At 34.7% G+C, this 25,568-nt stretch overlaps 1 protein-coding gene across 2 annotated transcripts in view; it reads left to right on the plus strand.

Moving 5' to 3' along the window:
- The window catches only part of LOC126843616 (ras-GEF domain-containing family member 1B-like), a 116,661-nt gene that overhangs the window by 16,798 nt on the left and 74,295 nt on the right, over positions 1 to 25,568 (plus strand). The gene's annotated exons all lie outside the window — the stretch shown is intronic.

Below are 25,568 nucleotides of genomic sequence, written 5' to 3' on the forward strand. Positions count from 1 at the left end.
CTAAGTAAACAGACCACATCGTTTGTGTATTATTGGAATACAATATTCTAAATTCGCCTCACACAGACCACCTGCCTTAGCTAGACGAATTTCACCCACTTACTAAACAAAAAAAAAAATGGCCTAATCCTAATGGTGTAGGTAAAATGTAAATACCTACCTTTACAGGTGTATGAAAAGGAAGGGAAGCATAAGATACTGGAGTTTATTTTCGGCGGGATTTACACTTAATAGATTCGCCTTATCTCACTCAATCAGTAGCGTAGATAACAGATCGGCTATTTCTAAACGCGTGTGTTCGTTTTTGGTTTATTAAAATGTTGTTTTATACGGATTTCTTGATTTTTTTACCCTGTTTATACTTATCATCCGGTGCGCCGCAGTAACTCACGGATGACCATACGGTAGCAGGCCATAGACCGGAATAAACTGGTTTTGGCGAACACTCCACGAGTGGTCCACCGAGTCACAATAACAATACACATAAACCGAGTGGCTAGTATTATTATTACCTCTTGTTGGTAGGTACGCGCCGCCGTAGTTGCTGTTCAGTTGGAAAAAACGTTTTTTTTTTGCTTATCACATCGTCGTCGTTCGTTTAATGTTTTAAGGACACAAAATAAAAAATATAAACGTCACGAATCCTTTTACGATCCAAACTATTGTTTTACGACCGTGTCCCCGTTTATGTGTTTCTTTTTTCGTTTTGTAGGTCGAGTTGTAGGTACATAATAAACCATATCATTTTTTTTATTGAAAAAATGGTAATTTGACGTTATTTTCAACGTGTCATCTATTATTTTTTAGTTTTCTATTGGCAATAATAATAATACTCGATAAATAAGTTGTTCGGAAACAAAAAAAGCCAAAGAGAGATTTCTCTTTTGCCGCGCCGACCGGGATCGCCGTACTGGCTGGAATATACTTTCTCGAGATTCTTCACTCCGGTAACGCTCTATCGAGACTAAATATCTTTATGATCGGCTGGTTTAGGTATAAACCGTACCGTTGAGACAAAACATCCGAATGATGTTCAACGCAAAATCAGCGTAAATGACAAAAATGTATTATCATATATTATAACTAATATAAAAAAAACTCGAGTTCGCAAAAAATGCTTATTCTTATCCAGTAAAACTACACCGACACTAAAATATGACCGAACAACAATATCAATTACCTACAAATTGTATTTTCCGTGTTGGCGGTTTAGACAGACCACAGTGATGCTCTCATCCATTATATTTTTATGGACAATTAGGTCTCGATAATCGCACGAAAAATAATATACTTTTAAGAAATACTGCTTGGAGCAATAAACAGACACCGTGCCTTTTAAAAACTTCTCAGCGCGAAATTATGGTGCTTCGTTTATCAATTTATTGGTAAACTGCATTATGTTTAAAGTTGTCAAAACGATTATTTAAATTTGAAAATAAAAAGGAATTTTGGCTGTTGATTATTTAATTAATTACTTTTTTAGTTTAAAACATTTTTTTTTTCATATTGTTAAACAATTTTGTTTTGACATTTAATATCGTGTATAACAACAAATATAAGTCAGGTAAACAAATTAAATATGAATATAACAATTATGTATTATTATGAAGTAACCAAGAGTATTTTAAAAATATTTTCTTTTTTATTGCATATATTGTAATGAATACGTAAGTAGTATATATTATATAATTTATAACGGAAATAGCAATTAGCTGAAAATATACTAATTATATTTTTTATAAATTGTATTATACAATTTGTAATAAAAATAAATTATTTTAATAAGAAACTAACGTTTATAAAAAAAGTACTGCTCAAATATTTTCGTTTAAATTAATTTAAATATGAATAAAAAATCAATATAATATGTATTTATATTTTAATATCGGTTTCTTTTAATTTATATAGTTTTATAATTTATTTGTTTTAATTAATTAATAATTTCAAATATTTCACTCACATAATAATCTAGTTTTATATTTATTGACATGCCGATTTATACATTTACCGTAAACATAATAATTAAATTAGGGTATAGTTTAATAGAAATCCATTGTTTTTGGGAAAGATGATTTTAACGTTTCGTGGGTTTAAGTACTTTTTGTCGCATAATTTATATGTGTGATATAATCGCAATAAGGATACATAGAATTCTGTAGTTTGTATGTATACATGTATATATGTATACATGTATAAAATATTACATTATAGTGGTATACATAACACTTTTTAGTCGTTACAAGGTTTTGGTTTCACGACGACATCCTCTTAATGCGTTTTTATGGGAACTTTTATTTTCCAAAGTTCAATCCGGCGTGGTAAGGGTTACAGTATCGAGTTGTGGTAATAATCCAGCCCGGGCTATTGTATAAACGGATTAAGCGTAAAGTTTTGCCGGCAAATTGCATAAAGGCACTTTCCTGGCAAATTCTATTACAGTATTACGAAACACTTAAGCTATAATGTAATTTTATGTTATGTCGGTTAGCTGTCGATTCCGATTACGACGGTAGCGACAACTCTGTTGTCGGGGCCAGAACTTGACGATAACTTAATTTTTCAAAATAGTCGTAGACTATAATTATTTTCAGTTTACTACAGATCACGACCGGCAATAGTCGGGAAAGGCCTCGGGTTAGTGGGAAAATTTAAAGGCCGCCCCCGACTAACAGCTCTGCAGTCTACAGCCTTAGGTCGACGGCTGTTCCATTAAGACTCGTTCGTTTTTGCACATTTTCCTTTTTTGTGCGCGTTTTTCAAACGGAAAACTGTCGTTTAACTACGAAATCCACTTGCATTGAAGTCAATTAATTATGAAACGCCGTCGACGATCGAAGGGAGCCGATTCTGTATAAAAGTCACGTCGCTGGTCGCGCCATTGAAGCGTACGCGCAGATGGCAAAAATGGCGTTTTAATGACAAAAATAAAAAACGAGTGTATTTAATATAATTTTTTACCCGTTCGAGTAATGCGAGTTTGGCCGCGGTTGTTGGGATGCCGACCGCATAAATACAGTCGCCGAAATAAAAAATTAACGTTCGTTTGCCGCGACCCTGACCTAAACGCGCGTGCGATATGCTTCGCAGACGGTCTGCCTAACCGCACTGTTATGAGTTGTTTGTTACAGTGTTGTAATTGGCGTTTAAAAGTTTGACATTAAGGCGGTTGCTTTACGATAGTGATACGGCGTTGGAGTAATAGTTTATTATTTGTGTGTACTACAGCGCCGTATCATCCATGCTTACAGCCGCAGAGATGGGCATCGATACATTTTGCTATAACTTGATGGATTTACAAATTACATTTACACTGAACAAACGTGTATTGATAATTCGTATAATCGATTAGTCTAATGTAATTAAGACTTGTTGATAATTTGATACTTTTCGCCCATTTCTGCTCACGACTCGTGTAGGTCGACTTGATGATTTTTTCAAGACATTAAAATAAGAACAGGAAATGTGTACCCACGCGGGTATATCTAATGTCCAATGCCTTACAACGATTGACTTGAGGAAAATTGCAATTCGTACCTTCACATGTATTACTTTATAAAACATTGAGTATAACGTACAGAAGTCGCCAACCCAGGATGTTATCATTTTGTACCTATCCAGGCCTTAATATGAGTACTATCCTATTTCCTCGGATTCTACCTTGCAAAACCGTGTAGGTCTTGGGAGAAGCGACGGTGGGAACGTTAGGATAAGGATTACGTTTAATGTCGCATAATAAATCTTTATAGAAAATGGCCGTACAATAATAATCGGTCGCTTGTGCGATTGTCTGTGGTTAGTCCGGTATAAAAAAACTCGTCTCGCCGACCAGAAAAATAACAGTCGTTCGACTTTATGGATTATGGAAATGGAGAGAAGAAGGGCGACAACGTGATGCTGCGTTCGAACGACGCATTGCGGAAACCCAAGCAATCGTCTCGCCCATGAAATTCGTGTCCTTGCACCCGGTAATCCTACTTTATGCCTACGCCGCCCTTTTGTGCAGAAGTCAAATCGGTTCGTTAGATTTATTTGTAATGGGCTTTTTTATTTTATTTCAAAAACCGTTTTGTTGTCAATGACTTCCCACAGTTGCAGATGCATTCGATGCGTCGTAAGTTCCCAGCTTAGGCGGCAATTGCTGCATTAACTCCTCCTGGTATCGCTCGTGCGTTTTTATAACCGTTTAACTGTAATAAATCAAATTGTATAACATTTTGTAAACCGTATTGTTACCTCTAGTCAAATGCAGACTCGTCGGATGTCGCACGAGGTACAGACTGGTGTCTCGGAGAGAGATGAATGCCGTCGAGGTTCCGTCGATGAGCTCCACCCACATATCCCTTGCGGTTAATGCGGTTATTGTATCTTAAATAGACTTAGATTACGGTATTTTATTGTACTCAACCGTGCAGTCCGCAAAAGTGCATCTTTTAGTGTATTTAATGGCACTCTGGTCCCGACCGAACCGTATATAACCATATATTTTTTGATAATGTTCAACCACTGCTTGACGTCGCACTTGTACGTTAGCGGCGCACACGGCACTATGCTATGTTAACACAGCTTTACACGCTTCAACAAACTGTCGCTCGTGTGCGGATGATAAATGTTATGTGTAATTGTTTTTTTTTATTGTATATTATGTACACAATTGTTATTATGCAAATTGGAAATACAATATCCGTGGGACAGTATCCCTCCGTGGGCATTGGAACGTGGCATAACATGAGTGTTATTAATTATTATGGAAACCGATATTCGCTCGGCCATTTCAATAGATAAACTGCAATGGACTCGTTAAACGGTTCATAACGATTTTGGTTTTCCGGTAACTCGATACTGGCGTTGCCGTAGCCAAACCCATGCTCGATTAAAAATGGAAACCGATGCGACAGTAAATTGCACGCGGTGTTCAATGAACAGGGGAGAAGTCAATTTCATGCAACCGACAACAACAATCATTTGTCAGACAGCTTGATTTACGTTTAGAACTGGCAACGTCGACGTGCACTGCTAAACAGGATGGATTTTTTTTTTTGTTAGTTGACCACTAACAAAATCGTTGAGGTTGTCCGTGAACCGGGTTTAACTGTACTTGGATGTGAACGCTGAACAATCAAACTAAATTGTATCCGGGGACAACAACTAAACTTTTATTGTCAAATAGTTTCATATTGTGTGCTACGGAACTACGTATATGATAGATATTTCTATACCTAGAATCTAAAAGGGCTAGTCTCGCTATTTGGCAAATGAGCTTTAAAGTTTTTATTTTTTTTCAAAAGGCTCTGTGTTAAATATTTTATAAAACTTTTTCATTTTTTTTTTCGCGGAACTGCCGTTTTTGTACATAATAGTACATTCGGTGTTTTTTTTACATGTTTAATGTTTTAACTGATTTTTACCAAACAATTGGCATTGGCTCTTGTAGGCCTAAAATACAGATTTGAAATATGTCCTGGTTGTCCTTAGCTGAGTCCATTTATTAAAAATAATTTAATGTATTTTTGTCTAAATAATATGTCGTTTAGACGAATTAGAACTTATTATAAAGTGCTGCCAGAAGGCCAGTTACTACACGTGAAAAATATACAATAGAAAACAATTGATCACGATAACGATATTTCTTTTGTTTCTTCCAAATATAACTGCCCAATGCCAATTATTTTACTTTTGTAATTTTGACTAAATGTAAATGGTTCACATTGTACAGTTGCTTACATCATCCTAGCCAGAAATGTATTCAGGGGTGGGGGCATTGGTTATTAAGGCCTTAACGATAGGATATATTTTACAACAGTTTACAGTTGGCGTGTGTACGGGTTTGGAGGGGGGCATGCTTCTGGTGCCCCCTTACCCCGGCTAAGGCACTAGTTGTTCAATGACACTGTTCTATAATATATTTAAGTACAATTGTTTTGCAATGCGTGTTATTAAGTAAATTATTATGCAAAGGTCACTTAAAATGTACAAACGTATGATAAAAAGCAAACTATAACGTTAATTTTATCTATGTAATTAAAACTGTTTTTCTAGTCATTACCTTATGCTAAAAAAATGTTCAGGGTGGTGGCACTTTTATAAATAGTGAATTTTTTTAGTAAAGTGTCGAATTTCCACACGCATATCATACATAATATTATATAGATAACAAGTAAATGATGGGGTACATTTAATCAACGAAATAGAAATAAAACATTAAATTAGGGGCATTAATGAAGACATTAAATTTGCTTTGATTAGGTTTTTACGATGGATTATTATTGATGATTGGTAAATAATTATAGTTATATTATTTATAGTTTTTGGTCTATAATTATTATTCTGATAATAAAATAGGTGAATAATTGTACTTCATATTATACTAAATTACTCATTCGAAAGCAACATTATAATAATATAGTAAACGTTGTCTGCCGTTTAAAAATATAATGTAATTAATATAATCAAAAACGGCTTGAGCCAAAACGGCGCGGGTCGTTAAACTGCTTAGAGTTGTTCTTTTTTTTTAGTCTAAGACAAAATATATTAGTAATGGTTCTGCCGAGACAATAACATTTCACCTATTGTTGATAAGATACGGCGATGACCTCGAAGTGTGTGTTTCTGATAAACACTAAAAATGCGCAGATCTGGGCCATTCATTGGACTGGATAACATTAGAGAGAATTGTTTTATTACCCGCGTTTTTTTATTATCTTGTAAACATTTCTGTACAAGTATAATTTGTGTAAATCGTTGTGCCGTTGAAGAAAATGTATCATCTCCATCAGATCCGTGTGGTGCGCCAACAGAGTAATCTGGCTTGCTGTTGATATTTGTCTTTATTTAGAACTTTTCATAGTTTAACCACAGAATAGATTAAATCAGATGTGCCACTTCCAATGTAATTGCCATTTCGCCAATGGTTATATTCATAATAAATTACATTTATAGACGACTAATAAATAGAAATAATGTATTGATGTAACATTATGCTGATTTACAAACGAGAAGATGATGACTGCGATTTTGTGTAATAAGGATTATTACCGTGTTAATTTTTATCAGGGTCCGGGGCCTGGTTAAACTACCCTTCACCGTTATCTCTTCGCCAGAAATACGATACGTTTATGTTTTTTACGCGAAAGTAATGCAACGCAAAGTTGTTTTATAAATATATATATATATATATATATATATATATGTACAATATCGAAGTATATATATACTTAAAAAAAAAAAACTAGTCATCCATAATATAAATTTGCTGTGTACGCGAAATGACAATATGCCAACGCGCGTAGTGTTTTGAGAACGTGTCGATTAGATTAGATTAATGTGTGATGTGTATTACTTAGATATAGTTCCCCGAATTCTGACTTATTAGATATAACAAAACCCCTAAAGTTTAAAAAAAAAAAAAACTGTATAGTTTCAGATTCAATTAGTGACTTTGAAATGTCTATGAAATCATGTAAGATCAAAACGTATGCGATTGCAAGTGAGAACGAGTGGTAAATACAATGTAGTATTTCTCTACCGTTATTTGTGTGTGATAAAATACACCACAATACGATATTGTGTCAATAGTTACTGCGGTCTAGTTGTATTAGGTATCTTGAACTCGAGTCAATCAGCTCGCTCAGGCTTTTGTCGTTGCTGACTTGAGAAGTAAAACCGCAGGCTTTAATAACGTATGCGTTATAGTCTTGTATACTTATTAATCATTATTAATAATAATATTATAAATGAATGTCTGCCAGCCAGAGGAATTTGTATAGATATTGTGCTCGGGCGACTGTCCTCGATGGCGAGCCTATAATACATAGGTACTCCGAGAATAATACAAGTTATATTGTATTAAGCCTATATAGATAATTTTTTTTACCTCTGAATATAGGTGTATGTTATTGAATAGTGTGCACAAAAATATGTATCCATCAACAACCGATGACGTTGTTGTTATGATTTATATATTTCCAATGTACCGCAGCGTGACGCCATTAAAACATTATTTTAGAAAATATCTCCTCCCCCCTTCGTTTTATAATATTGACACTCGTGCGGGTGGAAAAAATAATTTTGGATAAAAAAAATAAAAACGGTCCCGCTTTCCTAGCATTTGAAATTCTATAATAAAAATAATAATAAGTAGATAAAAGGTTCTAACAAACAAAATATATACATATAAATATAATACATACGAATATTTGTTTCTATTGTCATTGACCTTAAAAAGAACTCTTGTAAGTATTGAAATGCTTGAAGAATGTCGTCCCATAAAGAATGACTGGACTTAATATGATATTCATTTTGCGTTTATCTATGTGGAATGCAGCGTATAGGCGCTCTAACGGTTAAAAAATCTTGGCCATAGGTCGTACAACAGCCTATGGTGTGCTCTGCCAATTTTTTATAGATTTTCACTCATGTGCTAACCATTTTACAGTATAGCGTGTACAGGGTGACTTGTCGGCTATAACTTAACAGAGTTGGTTACATTTTTTTTTTAAATCGGGCGATACGAGATGGGTTAATTGTAATAATATTATCTTCAATTAGATCTTCTTCCTCGCTCATATTTACTTAACATTCTGCTTTAATCTTAAAATATCTGTATCTTGTAAAAGTTTTATTTAAAATTGTCATTGTTGTTTTTAATTGAAAATTTTTTCCGAGCCGTTTTTTTCCGGGGAAATTACCCCTCTGGTATTTGTTGTGATTGATGTTGTCATTAAAAATTTAATATCACTTATTGATTCCGAATGGAACATATGAAACATGATTTTTAAAGAAACATTAGAAATACAAATACAAATAAACCCTGGCGAATCACCCTGTATGCTTAATATTGTTTAGTGGGCATGTGTATACATGTGTATTGTGTATCTATGAGATGTTTTTTATATTCCGTGTGTGGTTTAAATCGGATTGTCTTATTACTTTTATATTATTATTATAGTTAGCTGATAGACCGTGGGAAAACTATTTACCACTAGTAATATATGTTGGTCGTCGACTTGTGGTACGCGAACGAAGAAAGAAAACACCGACTATGCTTCTCTGTAAGCGTAAACGAACATTTAATACTGATTTATAATTTGATTGTTGTTGTTGTTTTTACTGAAAGTGCGTTGGAACAATACTTAAGCTAGCGCTGTTTTCTTAGAAACGAAGATGGTAATATTATTACTGTGTAAAGTTTTTGAACGAATATGAATCGTATTCTTTATTTGTTTGTGGATCTCATGGAACAACCCGCCAACTATCTGCTTAGATTTGCTTATTATTAAACTTTAAACGTTATTTAAATTTACTTGTCACGAACTATATTGTGATATATTCGATTTATGAATATTCCAAAACGCTCGATGGTGATGGTAATAATTATGCGTCGCGGACTACCATTAATAAACATGTATAGTAATAATAATGTGTAGTATATGTCTTGGGTGTTTACACTTTGACGGTTGTGCCAAATCTCAATAGTACTCCGCCGTCTGAGCAATAAATTCGTTATGAAATAATCGCGTCGTTAAAAAAAAAATACTTAGTCGTTTTACATACAAAGTACCTAACCTAACCGTTTCACCTAAAGCTTCTCTCTCCCGTCTACTTTCTTGACTCTATTCGCCGCCGAACGTTGTGTTTTGAATAGGGATACTATATAGTGTATATATTAAAATAATCATTATGCATAGAACATAAAACTACTTGTGAACATATTCTACTCGTTTAGTGTATGTCTATAACGGTTGAACGTGCGACGGTTCCGCAAGGCTAAGTCTATATATATATATTTTCGCCCTGTCAAACTTTCAAACTTTCAAACTTCCCAAGTTGGTTTACATAATAGTATAGCACCGTAATAGCACCGTATATGCCGCTCCCTATAGTTTTCTACTTGGCAAATACAGTAAACCGCAGTGGGACCCAAACACACATAGCAACACTGGGCATAATATTATCATGTGAAACAAGGTGTTGTAGGCGTCGGGTTGCAGTGGTTTTTTGATAGAAATATCTCCTACAAGTTATCCGTGTACCAGTTCAGTCCCCTCGCCCTATACATATAATAATAATACACCAAAACGCGCGTTTAACGTTTCTGTACAAAAATAGAACGACAAGACGGTACACTGGTGATCACGGCATTATCATATCCATAATACACAGAAGGAAAAGGGTGGACCGGCTCAAGAAAAGTGTAAAATTATTATTATCATAGCTGTCGTGCCGCCTAAATGGTAATAAAACGTGACATATACCTTCTTTTTTATACTTACTACATTGTTATTGGTATTATACGATATGATGACTTTTACAAGTATACCTAAAAAAAAAAGGGTGAAGGAGAATAAAAAAAAACGGGTTTCAACGTCAAAACGTAATCCGACGGAGAAACCGTAAAATATTTTAACAGTTTTTCCTTTCTCGCCGAAAGTAAACTGAGGAGAACATTATTGTACATTTTGTGTGATATTATATTTGATATATATTTTTTCACGGTGAAGCCACAGAAGCGTTTTTTTTGAGGACCGAATTCGACGGTTTTCTTAACAATTCGACGTTTGAAGTATTTTCACCGAAATCGATATGTCATGTGGTGACAGCATTCTTCATTCGCTTCCACGATTCCTTTGAGCCGTGTCTCTTAAAATATTAAAAAAAAAAACACTTTTGAAGCAAACGCGATACACGACGTTATATATTTAATGAAGTCAAAAGACCGAATTGACCGCAGTAGTCGTACTAGAGGTACAATGCCTGAGGAAAAAAGTCCTGTTACGGATTTCTGCAGTTGGGGCCATTTCATTGAATTAATATATTTCAGATGTTCAAAAGTCTTTTAATGTTTTAAGTAACACGTGCACATCCCTGCGTAGAGCCTGATAATGGCCCTATCCGGCTCCATATCGTGCACATCGCCAAAACAAAAAGAGTAATATGAAAAAAACGTCCATTACTATTATTAATAATATCCGAGCTGTAATATTTTTAAATTATCGCCGTAACTCGTGCACCGTTTAATTCGTGCCGTGTGTAAGCTCAAAACTACCGTTTATCATCGGTTACGACCGTGACTTCCTTTATGCCCGACTGAGAGTCATATAGCAGCTAAGAACTACGAGAAGATGATCTACGACGACCGAACCGGCGACACGTGCATTTCTCTATGGGCAAACCTTGGGCGTATACCTGTATAAAAACTGAACAAATTACACTCTAAGCAATATTTATTACCGTGTACTAATGTACTAATATTTGATTTAATGTACTATACGGATCGACATTTTTTTTTCAACGCAACTTACAAATTCTTAGCGTTACTACACAATATGTGTAGGTATTTTTATGGACACAATCAATTGCTCATTTTGACGTCTTCCCCGTCCAAATAAACAGAGCTTGTGTAGACGGAAAACTTTTACTCCACAGTAGAATTTGAACGCGTACACAAAAAGGGCAAGACTTCTACTCGCTGTGCCTTACTTGTTGACTAACTTTTGCTTACTATATATACTGTTCATATATACGAGTATGATTCGTAAACGGAGTTGTTTACCAAAGAAGGAGTGCTAAAATTTATCACGGGAAAACCAAAAACTTGCCGTCCCCACCTTTCTTAATTGGTCTATATGCGTTCAACTTTTTTATATACATAGTCAATGTTGATGTGTCGCACCTATATGAACCGAAGCTGTTAGTCCAGGTCGAATTGCCTTAAATTATATGATAATATAGTTATTTTAGGATTAGTGGCCGTCGATAGCTAGTTCTTTATCAACGTTCGTTATATATCCGTCAGCTCTCGGTGTGAATGTAAAAGTTAATTATGATTACCGTCCGCCGGAGACGGCGTGGCGTCCCCAGAAACTAGATTGTAATAATTGTATCTTGTTATTAATACTTTCTATATACCTGCAATACCGGACCGAGCTCGTTAGAACCTCGCACGTTATCGAGAAATTAATTTATTATAGTTACAGGAAGGATTAGGCATCATAACTAGAGCTTGAACTAGTTATCCGCTTAGCTATAGCTTGGTATCCGGTTAGCTTTGTGTAATCAATTAAACCCCCCTCATAGACCCCGCGTATTATTTAATTTTGTTTTTTATAGTTGGCAAAACCCGTCACAAATTTTTTGAGTTAACATAAACTCAATAAAATTGGTAATTTTAGTTAAATACCAAATGTTTGCTGGATTTGAGTTTTTTCATACCCACACGGGTACGACTGGTCTGCAGTAGACTTCACAGATGGAACCGATACAAAAATCATATGCTTTCTGTTAGGTAGCATTTTTAAAAAAATAATATATACCTTGTTCAGTGTAATATTATTAACCTTTTGCATGTTGCAATGTCATCCGGGAAGTTTTTGCGAAACGAGAGGAGACCGGGATAAGAGAATGGTAAACCTGGTGGTTTAAATAATTTTTGGGTTCGTTACGGATGTGCTCTGATGTGAATCTGGCGGTTTTTGAAACGAGACATATGCGATTCTGCGGAAACGTCGTTGACCATTCATCGAGTTCGGCGCACGATAGCAACGTGAAAGCAGTTTTTATGACGTTTTATTTGTTTGGGGTGTGTGTGCGCAAACGCAGCCGTGAGTCACATGGCAACCGCCGTCGAACCCTTCGTCGAAGAGGGCTTCGTATGACTAATCGACGGGATGCCGTGTCTGGAGAAAGGGTACTTTTTCCGCTTAGGGGAAAATGAACCCGTCTTGATGAAATATATAATATGACCGCCATGGAAAACGACAGCGGCCCGACGATTTAGTTCTTTTATGTTGGGTTTAACGGTTTTTCATTTAGCGCCGACCGCGGTTTAAACGGCACGACCGAATAGAACTGCTAGAAGATTGTCTGTTGTACCGCTCCACTTCCCCTCTCGTTTTGCAAATAACTATTCTGTCAAATCTTGCACGCAGATAGTTTTAGTACGAAATTACCGTCCCTGGGGTCGTCGTCCCTACCGTTGCGTCTCGGTGGCGACTTTGAGCGTATTCGTTGATCGATCAGAGCAAAAGCACAATATTACACGGACTTGGAGAGAAAGATAGAGATAGTTCATTATTAAGCTTAAGTCTCAACGCGTCCCCGTCGCGTCGGGGTGAATTACAAAAAAAAAGAACACGACTGCGTATAGTTGATGATTTAGTGCTGCAAACGATACGATTTGTCAATATAGTTTTTGTTGTTAAGGGAAAAAATTGTAATACATGATTTTGCGACGTTCAATTACATTACAAGAATCACTCGGTCAAAAAAAAAAATTAGCCAACCAGAATTCCCACGAGTCTTTCACATTATTTAGATACGTTAATTCAGATAATAATTTTCACAATGCAAGCCAAATTAGATATTGTATTTAAACTCACTGAAATTCATTCGAATCTAATGCAGTGTACGATTGTATTTAGTAGGATTCAGGATGGAAGTATAAGTAGTTACCGGGCAATGCCTACCTTTTTTTTTTACACGGAACTTGTACCCCAAAACAAAAGACACGAATCAATCTGAGTTCTAGTCGCAGCGACAATTAAAAAAACGCAAAAAAATAACTCATTTATAATTGGAGAAAAAAAAAAGAAAATTGGAAAGTAAAAAACCGCAGACTAAAAGTAATCATTCATTTTGACTAGTATTCCAATATAGTAGTAATATCTAGTATTCATAATATCATGAAACACTAGGGTCTAGTTTTCGATATTTGGACACCATTGAAACGTTTTGAAAATTATTTTTTTTAATTATGTCCTTCAACACATGTGTAATCGATACATTGACGATTTCGATTATCATAATAATGCATATCTATAGCGAAAGATTAGGCTTAATCGGTTCTAAAGAAGTTCATTCAGTTGTAGTTTATTATCGCGGTTCGCGATTGGAATATTGCAGTGATGCGTTCGGTAGGTGTTAAATACCGCGTTAATCGGTGTCGATTTGGGGTGTCAAGGTCGTCGTCATATATTTTACCATCACAAAACTGCGCTCTAATGTTAAATATATAAAAAAATTATTATAGAGAATTTATAGTATGTTTTTCGACCAAGTCCCAAATTGTGACTTTTAAAACCGATAGCACTCGACGGCCAAGGACAAGATTGCCTCGGTCTAGACACGGTCGTCAACGGGTGTGCTCATTCAGTGAATACACATACAATGTATTTGGCTCTATAGTGTGTTTGTGTATAGCAGTGCAAACACGCTTTACATATTTGAAACAATAAACCGACCAAGCCAAACCCATAAAATGTCGTTGCGGTTTTTTTTGGGGGGGGGAGGGGTAATGTATAGTACATACAAAATACTCGTACTTAATAGTTTTCATACGAAATACACACATCTAAAACTAAGTATAACATACGTCGTTAGACCGGTCGTACGTTTACTCGCCGGTTAGGTGCAATCACATGACGTATACTATTTTCTAGACATACTCAAGGCCGGATCAACCGATTATCTACACTGATGCCGCAAAGGCTACGTTTAGCCACGATCGACCTACTCAACTACATCCATTAAACGCTCTTAATTTAGGGAAATGTAAAGGCGGCGGCTCAATGGTATACGGATATATTATATTTTATCAACAACAATAATATTATTTTTTAATAGACTAGTAGTGGTGTCGTTAAACTTTCTACGGCCTTGCCAAAATATAATATTGTTAGTCTTGTATCAAAACTAGGCTGTAACTAGTCACAAAATTATACTATTAAGTAACTTTGAAACTTTCACGTGAGTTACTTCTCTAACTCACCCGCACCTCTGTTTTGTATAGATAAGTTCGGGCTTCTTGTTGACATTTTTGTTTCAGTGACCCAATTACTAATAACGTGTAATTTGGCAAATGGGTCGCAGCAATGGCTGGTGATTTTAAGTCGATAATGCTCATCACGGCCTTAATCACCATTAGTTTGTTAAACAAAAAAAAAACACTATTTTACGGCTTCTCCATTCGAGGACGACCAAATTGTTGCTTGTTTTAACAGATTGCGGCGGCTGGCGGTCAAACAAATGCCAACTTGGAAATTAGTGTCGGATGTTGGTTTTTGTATACTATGTGCTGTTTGTTCGTGTGACGCGATTATACTTTAACGAAACCATGACTGCCGTTTATAGTATATAATATGTTTGTATTGTACTTTGACTCGACTCGGCTAGCACACAACATCACGTGTGACAGAATCCGGGATGAAAGTCGACCGGACGGGCGTCGGGTCGCATAGGAATTCCAACTCGTTTCTTACCTCCAGTGCTCGCTTTATATGGTTATAAGACATATAGGCCGCCACCGCAGTGACAGAGGGGGCTCGGTCACGCGTTCTGTTTACAGGCTGTAAAGAGTTCCATACGGGTATAGTATTGTGTGTTTTGTACTCAGCCTCAATAGACAATAATAATAATATTGTCGGTGTAACTCGGTAAAGAATTATTGCGGTTTGGTAAACGTACAAACTATAATAAGTTATAGGTGTAATGTATATAGGTACGTGTCGTTACTAGTTACCCGTCGTACCAGCGAAGCTATTGATAAAAGGCCGCGGCGTTAAGAGGATTTTAAACGAAGAATTGAACGAACGACGAGAAATATTTTTGATAGTATTCTTCTTTTGTGTACTTACACGTTGTTGTGTATCCCGGCGGTAAATTATTAAAAAAGAAAAAAATTAAACGGGCCACATGTGTGTATTTAAAAACGGATAAATCACGTGCGGCGAGACTCTAGCCCTAGGTTATTATAGTCTTTAAACGTTTGCATGCGAAGATATAAATGGGAAATGATTTATAGTAATTATTATTGTACATTACACGTATTTGATATTTATACTTATAAATATAATATATTTGTTTATAATACCGAGTACGCCAAGACGAATGTGCCCAATTTTATTGCAGTCGAATGGTATTGGCTACAACCGTATGTATTGTTATATATATTTCATTGGATAGATTTTAGAACGGCGAACTATTTACTATGTACTCGAATTGGTCAATACTTATTTACTCAATGAAAGAATTTGCCTGTTAGTTTCTTACATATTTTTTTTTATGAATATAAAATATATAACATGTAAAATCGATAATAATAATATATTATTGTGAATTTAATTTTGTCATTGATTTCCTAATAGAGGTTATCGGACGAAAGCAGTTTTGTCAACTTATTGCTTCGGCTGTTCACTTTTATTATTACTGCTATTGTTATAAAACTTTTTACTGTTATTATTGCGATTTTGTGCACAATCAATACGGCCGCGACTCCGAAGATAATGGCCCGAAATTGCCTTCGTTATATTGGCGTGGAACGTTATTAAAGCGTTCTCCGGTAAAAATCGTGTGAGAGAAAAGTGTAAAGTAATTATTTTTGAATTTTAATCGCCACTCTAACGGATGTTGTCGAAACGTATTCCACGCGATAATCGTCGTTCGCTGTACCGACTGGAATACTTTAAATAATTGATTGCAGGTACTCCAAACTCAACAATGCTGATCGAATATTCCCATGGCCGAGTCATGCAATTCGTAGGCGGTAAGCACTGTAGACCATAGGCGTCGGATATTTAGACGCCAATTTGGTTCCCAAATTGTAAAACATTCCTTTAAAGATTAATTTAAAGCGACCCCAGTACGATTAATTTCTATTTTTTATGTTCTGCTGCAAAAATTGCCTTCTTTTTTAAACGGCATAAATATTTGAAATACAGCCCCCAACTCCCCCACTCTACCCCTATTTGCCTATAGTGCCTCGAATCGGCCCTTCAAACCTTTTCGGCACTTAACGGTTATTATGATGAGTTCCTACAACGTGCTGTAAAACGTAATTGTTGCGCCAAAACGAATTTGTTTTTTACCTCCGCGGTCGAACTTGATTTACACCGTGACATAAACAATGATGTTTTTTTTAAATTTAAATTTTAATACACTCACATATTTTGTTATTTTGTTCCTCTCTCTCTTTCTCTGTCTGCCGTATACGAGCTAAATCGCTGTGACAATATAAGCGTGCGTGTGCGATTCGTTTTGTGCGTATCTTCTACACGTAGATACGTGTATTGTGCTATTATTATTGTTGCAGTACTCGTGCAGTAATAATATACTATCTGTGCATAACGATATTATAACACTGCGGACCGGACGGAGCCAATTCGTTCCACGCACAAGCCAGACCGATGCATTGCCGACGCCGACGCCTCCGGAACCGCGGGCGACCGGACAACAACCGTGTGTTGTGCACCGGTGCGTATCGTCCGTCGACGCCGTCTTACCGCCGCTCCACTCCATAGACTTCGAAGGTCTCCCCGAAACTCTTTTATTAGTTCAACACAACTTGATAATCATAATAATTAATGCGCAGTAACGATTAATATGCACTATCACGCCCTCTAGCAGAGGTGAACGCATGGATACAATAATATACAAAATCTTGCCTTATCCATAAATCATAATGCAACTGTAACGAACTATACAATTATGTAACATTTCGTCCCGAGATTTACGAAATTACGTTTGCGACGAGAACATCTATTAAAATAATTTGGATAATCGATGAGTCTAATTCAGACTATTAGTTACAGTTTTTGACAATATCTAGGTTGTTGTTTCTGGCATGGTATTTTAATTATTAACGTACTACCCTACCGCTCCAAACATACAGAACTTTTATAAATAAGTCCAACTAAGTTGAGTCGTTTCTTAGTAATCGCTAATATATTACCGAAATACACGTTTTTTTAACAATACAATACACCTTCGGAGACGATCACCTATCCTGACGCGGCTCGTCCAATTAGGATACAATAAATAGCTACCTAGAACTTGGTGTACCTTTATCCGACCCGTGAATGTATTCCGATAGGCATTTCCCAAATAGATTAAAGCTTGTTAAGACTAAAAAGTATCGTTTCAAAATGTTCAATTTCCAGCATTGAGATAGATAGTATCTTGTTATTTAAACTTGTTATCAACTGTAAGATTCTTTATTTTTAAGGTTTACAAGCCTTAAAATGAAAAAAATAACATCAACGATCTACTATCATTTCATCAGCAAAGATTTTCCCTGCGATCCGTATGCTATTCAAGCACAACATTATGGCATTTTTAAAGTTCCAATCTGCCCGCCAATCACATAAAAAGTTTTCCATTAACCGAAGAAATGTTAGGCATAAAGGAAAACGTCCCTAAAATATACTAACTACTATAATGCATCTATTATCAAACAAATATATCATAGCTTAGAACAATAACATTATAAACTATCATTATATCCTAGTCTGTTGAGCTTTAAAAATTGACGAGTAACACATTTGTTGTAAATCGGTAGTCCAGACTAAATAAAACCGATTCGCTTTGTAGATGAAAATATGTTATTGTTGTGTTTTCGATTATATCGCAAAAAACTAAATACGTACCTACGGTAAAATTTTTGTTTAAAAACTAACGATTATCAAGAGCGATAACGTTTGTCGACGGTGCAGAATTATTGTGCAGTTTATTACAGGGCGAATACGCACACACTCAGCATGATTATATTTTAGATTATCGTTTGAGATAAAACAGCGTACCGGCAATATGGTAATAATTCTGTATGTGTACTTAATGCGATTCGTTTTGATATAATTTGATAGTTTCAGCATCGTAGTACGAATGACGCGTACGAATCGGTTTAATGAACTCTGCGTTTATCAGATTAATTGTTGAAAATCAACGCTTTATTGTGATTACAACTATTATATACATACATACTAAGTCGTGTGTGTTATTTGGTTTGGGGTTGAACTCGCCGGTGAATTGCGCGGGGTTGCTTCCGGACCGGGGGTCGTGTTTCAACGGTTTTGACAAAGTCAGTAAACATAATAATTAATAGGGCTAATGGGTAAGGAATGTAATTGCTTTTATACCTACCACTACTAATCCGGGTAAAGACGCCCAACGCGACGGTTTTTGTTGTTGTTAAAAGTCAAAAGAAGCTAGTCAAATTTCATCTAACCCGGTGGCGGATTAGAGTGTCTCGCACTGAAAATTAAGTTGCGGCAAAGCCTTGAAGTACGCCCATAAGTCATATATGCACGTATATACAAGTAACGTGTAAACTCTTCTGGAAGTTTAATTCGATTGTGAAAAGACACTGATGGATCGGTAGCACTATAATATTGCACGTGCCTTGTTTATTATACCTACGCTGTTAGTCTATCCCTGGAGTGTCTAATAATCTAATGATTCATTGCAAAGCGGTTAAGTGAAATGTGTATTATATGCCGGACGTTCTCGATCTTTGAACCGCCGCCACCTACTTGAGATGTTTTGCGACGGAGGTCACGGAGCTGTCCGGTATCGCAGGTTAACTCGATATAAGGATAACGGTACAGGAGTGTCTGGCCGGGCTCGGTGCCAATTTTGGGAAAAAGGAAATTAATTTGCTTTACGCCGGACCGTAAGGCTGCTACGGTTTTAGCCTTGTTATTATCCCATTACTTCTGACGAGACCCTCCTCTAGGGTATTACCCCGCGATGCTACTTACAAATTAGGGCGATAACTCGCCATTTCGCTATACAACATGTTTTCAATTAATATTTAAAATGTTCAAGGTAGAATACGAGAAACGAGTGAATTTTTCATTAGAAATATGTCTTTTAATTTTTGATCATTATTCTACTTTTGCTAAAGCAAATCATTACGGACTGTGTGAAAATTGTTCATTTAATATTTCAAATGTCAGATGTTGTCATTCTTATAGAGCTGATGCTGTTGTTTTAATTGTGGTTGTGTGTTGAATGTTGATATTCCATACAATTTTCAATGTCATGGTCCCCAATCGGTATTTTTTTACGAATTATTAACAAACATAGTTATGTCAATTGTAATAAAGTATTGACCGTTATTAGCTTAATAATAATGACAACTTATCGTTTAGACTTTAGCAGCAACTGATCTACCTACTTTATTGTTAAAGATTATCATTAAGTTTCGGTTCAGTTATATGTATGTATATATGTATATATGTATATATATGTATTCGTATTTAAAAAAAAATCATTAAATGTATTTTAAATTATTCGTTAAATATTAAATAATTAATTACACATCCGGTAGTACTAAAATATATACAGCATACAAATTTGGCCGTTTGTCATAAGTCACTAGAACCAATAAAACCGTGGTGTAATTTATAGAGCGCAATAAATTTGATTTTTATGTTTTTCTATTATTCTTTTTTTACTTGTTTTGGTAATATTATACGTTCGCATTATGTTACAAATGTTGGCCGCCGCTGACACACCGAACGTTGGATTCGCAGAAAACCCTACAGTAAATTAGTCATATGCAGGCGCAACGTATATTTTATACTTAAAACAAGTTCTTAATTTTTTCATTTATATATTGAAAAATATAAAATAAAAATCGTTATACATATTTTATTTTCTCACGTTACACCCAAAACATTTAAAAATTATCGACTACCTACCGCCGTGCGAGCGAGTATAATATTATTTATTTTACTATCTTACAACTCGTGAAATAATAATTTTCCATTAAAATGAGATAAAAGATAAACAGTTTAGCCCAAAAGCGGTGTTTTTTTAAATAAAAATAAATAAATATTCGCCCTTGGTTTGAATGCACATCATTCAGTATTATAAAAGGAAATAACACGGTTTAAGTTACAACTACTTGTTGATGTCCAACCGAGTGTAACGAGTTACGTCATATACATAAAAAAACAAAATAAAAGCTCCATAATATCGTGTTTTTTTAGTACAAGTCCGTTTTCAAAGATAATATGTGATGTATTATGACGTGTGTTGCGGACATCCTTGTTGTCCCTTATATTAGTTTATATTAATTTGGGATAATAAAAATTAAAAAAAAAAGACAAAATAATTAATTCTGTGTAACAATAATAAGTCATACACACATAATTAGCTTACCGCGTACGACGGTAGAGTAATAACTTATAAGTTGTAGTTATTATATTTAAAAAATGAACATTTAATATAAAAGTAATTATGAAACCGTAAAATTATGATTATCAATTAAAATTAATGGGAGTAATAATCTTGTCCGTTCAGTCGACGCACGAGATAAAACAAACGAACGAGTTTTGAATTTGCATTTTTATAAATGTGCTGAAAATAACAAAAAATCCAATAACCGATGACATCTAAAAGATTGATGTTGGTAATAAGTTTTTGAACGTGCGGAATATAATATTATTTATACAAACAATACTTGCAAATTTCGTATATCATATTACCCTTTCAATTCGACAGCTTCAACGGGACTTTGATTAATTATTGTTTTTTCGATGAATGACAAAAGAATCCCTCTATAAAAAATGACATATTAAACGAGGGAATGAAAAAAAAATCTTCTGTGCCTAATACAATATTATACGTTTGGCTGAACTCGCACATTAATATTACTTAAAAAAAATTTTAAATTCGAAATTTTCGGTTTTGGCGGTTTGGTCTTAGTCGGTTTTATGTTTATGATGTAATATAATTATTGACTGTAGGTCCGTGACAGTGTACCAATGTCGTTTAGGTATCCGTACTACAACCTACATTTTACATTAATCAACAAGTATAATCCACTCATTTGTATATAATAAAAGGGTTTATGGACGGCATATAATTATGTTGTCTTCACTCTGATAGTTTAAAAATAATTACGCCGCCAAAGAAGAGTAATAGTGACGACAGAGCGGTAGTTTCTGCTATACATATAAAAATAAATGTACATTATATAATGGGTACTCATTTTCAATTCAACTCGGTTAATTAATTGTAGTAATAAAAAAAAACCGAGTTTATCAATAATATTATACTTGTTTTCTGATAATTATTCGCTTTAAATCTAATCGCTATCTAAGTTTTTTAAATAAACAATCCCTGTATACATAATATACTCTAAGCCATTAAAGTTATTTTATTGATGCATGTACACTTGTAATATGTGCTATGTAATTCACGTAGGTTCAGTAATTCTACAACGTAATAATAGTATTTATACAATTCCAATTAAATGACTGCGCTTAAAAGCATATAATTCATAATAATAGAACCGCTCTACGTCGTTTGCTGTGTTTGTGTGTGTGTAAGTGGAAAATTCAAATGTCAATGATTGAGTTTTTTTGCACGAGAGACCTCGGAGGAGGGTTTCAAACGAATTGGTGCGAGGAATCGAATCCTAACTTTTTGTGACGTCCGACAGAATAAATTGATTGACTGTTTGGACTTTTAAATCGGAATGGGGCGTGGAATAGGTACTTATATATATATACATCTACCATAGTGCTGAGACGAAAAGTCGTGAAGCGTTAATGGATTAAAAAACTTTTGAAATAATGTGGACTCAAGATGTTATCAAGAGCAGCACCGCGCTATAATATTATTTGGACTCCGCAAAAGCAATTATTTTTGTACAAACAAATTCAGTGTTAATAACCGGTTTATTTCGCTTATGAAAGAATGAAAAATAAGGTGTTAAAAAAATGATTATCACTATCGTCGAGTAATGAAACGAATAGCGTAATTATATTTTCTCGAAAAGTTAGTTTCATTCTTGATGAAGACATAAAGCGAATGTGGTTCGTTGAATATTAACAACAATTTATTTAAATCACCGACTTAACGGGGACTCGAGGGTGTAGTGACGATGTAAATTAATTATAATAATTAGTTGGGCACCGGCGTGGAGTTGATTTTTTCTCACAGGACAAACTACTTATAAAACGTTCAAATCCTTTAAACGAGTTTCATAATATTATTCTGTCGTTACTTGTACTTGTATAATATAATATAATAATGTTTGACTCCGGGAAGCCTCCAGGAATAATAAAAACCATTAAAATTCTACAGCATGCTAACGAGCCAACCACGGTCAAGTTCGATTTATGTTTAAGTACACGAATTTTCTTGTTCATTACTACTAGTAATATTGTTTTGTTATTAATTTAATTTGAATCTAATGATACTAGTAAAGTGGACGAATAGAAATATGTTTATAGTTTATAAGTATTATATCTGTAATTTAAATGGATACAAATTCATTGAATTCAATAATACCTTAAAGAGTATGAAAATGTAATTTCTTTTTTTTTGGTAGGATTAAATTATAACTAAAAAAATGCTGTTCAAATGAAATTATATCATGTATCTCTTATAAAAATGTTTCGGGAACTTGTGAGTAGACTAATGGCTATTGTTGTCTACCGGTTGGTACAACGTATCTACCATATGCTAAGATGTTTTTATAGATTTTGTTGTTTATTCGCGTTAAAAGAGGAAAGTAAAAGGGGTTCATCAATCGTAAATCGATTTAGATCGCATAAATAAAATAAAAAATAAAAGAAAGCGGGACCTGTCGTTCTTATAATAGAACCCCGGTGATTAATTAACGGCGTCGGTCATAAAACAGCTTGTGTCGGCCAACTGTTCTACTATGTGGGCAAAACGTCTTCAGGGAAAAACAATATAATAGAAGTGGCGACACGACGACGGCTGGGGCGATTAATCCTTTTGCCATTTTAAAAGAAAATAGGAAAAATGTCCACTTATTTTTCGGTTGTATTCCTTGTAATTTATTTCACACATTATAATGTTATTCAACAAAATAAAAAAAACACCTAACCTGGGTATGTCGGCAAGCAGATCGATCATCTTAGCCAAGTTCAATGTTATTATTATTGTTGCCGTATGATTGATTGCCGTCATAGTTTGTCGCGTTGAATATTAATCAAGGTCGGGCCCATCTTACGTTATTCTATATACTACTCCTCCGCTCGTGTACTTGATCAGGAGCAACGCACACATTATTTTTCAATTGCAGTACCTTCTCTCCGAACAACTGCGTCTCATCGAAACTCGGAGGAGATTACAATATACACTCACGTTAATTACCTACCGTCTTCTCTAGTCATAAAAATATAATAAATATACTATCAGGTCTTCCGCAGCAATTATATATAACTAAACATATTATTCGATGATGAACAACGGATCGAATTTCATGGTGGGCGTGCATTATGGTATGCGTATGTCTACATTGCAGTATCGAAGGTGAATATTTTCTCTACCGGAGTTATTTAATATTCTATTAGTCGCGCTTAATGCGTTTTGGACTTCGCGCCTCGCAGTCAACATTTTCAAAATATAATTAAAAACAGAGAGGTGATGAGTTCTTTTAAAGAATCATTAACAGCGGAATTCTGAAGGTGAACGTTACTTTGTTTACCTTTGGGTAGTTTTGATCAAAATATCTTTTAAGCCGTTGTAACGCAATTGGCAAGGATATATGTAATTTTAATAATCTATACCCAGTGGTACATAAAAAAGGCGTGTATCGGTGTATACATAGTTCAGTTTTTGATTTAACAAGTTACACCACCCAAGATCGTTGTTATTTTTATTTAGGGTGGTATTATAATTGTCTACAAATTAGATTTGTGGCACATTTGGTTGACTGTACGACGAAGCGTAACAACATAAAAATATATTAAAAAATAACGGTTGTCGCTGGACGCTGTGTTATTATAATTAATAATTAGCAATTAAATTCCACGACTGTACAATTACAGTAGTCGATGAACTCTGTTTCGCTCGACAAAGTTTAACTTTCTCTCATAGTACTTGGCAGCAGTTGCAATCCTTTAGCGCGGAACATAATATCTTATGCTTATAAATATTTCCATTCTCGAATTATATTGTTTGTCGTTTCTTGTCAGTCGTTTAAGAAATATTGTTTTTTAATGTTCCGACAACTAATGCTTTTAAAGTTTAACTCCACAGGCCTTCCGGTTTGGACTTGTAATACCATCGCATTCAATTTATACGTACTTGACAATAATAATTTATTCATAATAAAAAAATACTTTTAAATTCAATACAGAGAAATACGTTTTCTGTTGTCAAAATTGCACGATTTTTTTTCTATATAAATTCCTTCCTATTAATACTTTTGAATGACTTAATAATATTAAGATGGAGCCAACGTGTGCAGTTAACATATTATTTATTTCAACGTCTACCGTGTAAACATTTCCTATGTGTTGGACCTGCGTGGAGACATGTGCCCGAAATTAATGTGCTTTTTTCGATTTAAATTGATATAATTAGATGATAATAAAGCACTAGACCTGTTAAGTATGTGTTTGCGAGCCACCTAATTACATATGTATACGGGAATAAAACGTTTTCACCGGGTTAGAATATAACAGTTTTTTGAGGTTGGTGTAACTATTTATTCTCTATAATTTATGCAAGATAAAGTAAAACTCGAACTGCTGCATTTAAAAATATATCACTCCACGGATAAGATTGTTATTTTAATTTTGTGAATGGATAACAAATATGTTACGTGGTATTCTAGCTTACTTAGTCAAGCAGATGTTGAAAAAAAAGATTCTTGATTTTTTACCTGAACTTTGAAAACCTTTTCATAACGGTAAAAGTAGAAGACGCTTCTATTTTGTATTTTTATATGAAAAGAAAAACTGTTCATTGCTTATTACGAGTTTTACTATATGTTTGTACACATATTACACGGTATAATGCAAGTCAGATTA

The sequence above is a fragment of the Adelges cooleyi genome, unplaced genomic scaffold (genome assembly GCF_023614345.1).
Source record: "Adelges cooleyi isolate 19-005CV unplaced genomic scaffold, UGA_ACOO_1.1 ACOO_flye_CR_arks_rails_tigmint_CR_PRNA_574, whole genome shotgun sequence".
NCBI lineage: Eukaryota > Metazoa > Arthropoda > Insecta > Hemiptera > Adelgidae > Adelges > Adelges cooleyi.